Source organism: Propithecus coquereli, unplaced genomic scaffold (assembly GCF_000956105.1).
Source record: "Propithecus coquereli isolate 6110/MARCELLA unplaced genomic scaffold, Pcoq_1.0 Scaffold6359, whole genome shotgun sequence".
Taxonomy (NCBI): domain Eukaryota; kingdom Metazoa; phylum Chordata; class Mammalia; order Primates; family Indriidae; genus Propithecus; species Propithecus coquereli.
Window position 1 is genome coordinate 1 of NW_012152351.1, and position 2,307 is coordinate 2,307.

Below are 2,307 nucleotides of genomic sequence, written 5' to 3' on the forward strand. Positions count from 1 at the left end.
TCCACAATCAGGAGTCAGAGATTGTCACAGTGGATAGAAATAAAGAAAGAATCCAACTCTATGCCGGCTGCAAGAGATTCACTTTGTATCTAAGGACATACACAGGCTGAAAAGGGAAGATGGAAAAGGATGTTCATGGTTCATAGTAACTAAGAATTTTTTATCATCTCTTACAGTTCTATGGGCTGACTGGGCTGCAGTTCCCTGCAGGTTCTCACGTGGTGGCAGTCAGGTAACAGCTGGGGCTGGAGTCATCTGAAGGCTCAGCTGTGCTGGGTGTCCAAGGCTTCCTCTCTCACTTCTGGCACCTCTGGGCTCCTCCTCATGGCTTTGCTCTCCAGCACAGACAGTGGCCTGGAAGCTCTACATGGCCCGAGACTTCAAGAGGAAGGAACCAGGCACTGTTAGAATAGTTAGTGGCTGTGCCCAGAACTGGCCCAACCTCACTTCTGCTATATGATGTTGGCCAAGGTAGATACCAGACCCGTTCAGGGTCAAAGGGGTGGAGAGACTCCACCTCTTGACGATGGAGTGGCAGGTCACACTCAAGGAAAGCCAGTGGCACGGAAGATACTGTTGCAGCCATCTTTGGAAAATATGTGCGATCCAAAAGACCCCATCTGCCAAAAGGGAAGAGCGTGACCGTGCCCCACCCCTCAAGTCTCAGTCCTGCGGTTGTATTCGGTGGAATAACGATGTCTGAGGGAGCGAGTGTGGAGGCAAACCTCTAAATAAGTCCCCATCTGGAGCCACAGTTTCATTTTATTTGGATAATGCTGCACGTCCTGTCCAACAGAACAGCGGCTCGCAAAGCTCTCCCCGGGGATCCCTCCAGTGGTGGTGATAACACGGGTCCCTCCCCAACGGGTCTGCTCGACAGACAAGTGGATCTGAGCCTTGGTTCCAATCACACAGAACTCTAAGGACTCGGCTGTATCCCTGCCCATAAAGGGTAAAAGCGGGTGCTCTCTGTCACTTTCTTTTCTGTCACTCGCCACAGGCTGGATGAGAACCTGCTCCACCTCGACTTCCTGAGTTGCGGGGAGACCCCACTCCTGCCTAAACCTCTACCTCCCAGAGCTGAACCTGCTGCCAAAAAGCGTGGCACATTCTGAAGCCCAAACCCTACACCAGGAGCGCTCTCCCCTCACTCCCGCCTCGGCAGGGACCGGATCCGGTGGGAAGGCCCCGAGGAGTCCTGGCTCAAAAGGTCCAGTGTCATGTCCCTTCCAGGCAAATAAACCTGGCACATTCAGCAAAATACGGGTATGAGAAATGGTACAAAAATGATTAGCATATAATGGCAAATGTATCCTTTTTATTAACATCTACTTTTTCTTTACAAGTACAAAGAGAATAAACAGGAGGAGAAGTCCTTGCTCCCTGGGAAAGAAGTCTCCTCCCAGTTAAAAAGCCAGAACCAGAATCACTAGAATGAGCAGGACTGTGGAGAACTACACAGCTCTGGGTCTTCGCGCCCTGGGGTGGCTGGTCTTAGGCAGGGCTCACCTTCTGGGCAAAACTAAGCTTTGGCTAGCCTTTGTTGTTGTTGTTCTTATTGCAAGACCAAAATTTCAGAATGCCAAGAGACAGAGTCCAGCCAAGGGATGTAAGCTCTTCTGTTCTTTAGAAAATGCAGTGCCAAGAATGATCAAGACTGTTATGGGCTAAATTATGTCCCTCAAAATTAGTACGTTGCAGTCCTGACCCCCATTCCTCTCAATGTAATTGCATTTGGGGAGGTCTTTCAAGAGATAATGAAGGTAAAATGAAGTCATACGAGGGGGCCTATGGATTATTTAGGGTCCTAGGGGTTAGGATCCAATATGACTGGTGTCCTTATAAGGCACAGACAGGGCCAGAGGAAAGGCCATGTGAAGACACCGGGAGAAGATGGTCATCTACATGCCAAGGAGAGATCTCAGAAGAAATCGACCTGCTGACACCTTGATCTTGGACCTGTAGCCTCCAGAATTGGGAGACACAAAATTTATGTTAAGTCGCCCAGTCTGCAGTACTTTGTCACAGCAGGGCTCACAAATGAAAACAAAGATGTTACCTTTTTATCCTCCCCGGTATCTGATCATGGGATTTGGTCAAGAGTATGAATTATCTGTGATTCCCAAGGATTGAGTGAATCAGTTGAAAATCGACAAGGTTAGAGGATAAAATCTCATTTCCAAGCGTCCGTGGCTCCCCTGGTCACCACACAAAGGTGGAGATGTTCTCATTCCTTTTCAGTTTCACTCAGAGCAAAACTTAGAGACCCAACCTGACATACAATCGCAAGTTATATGTAACTTACTT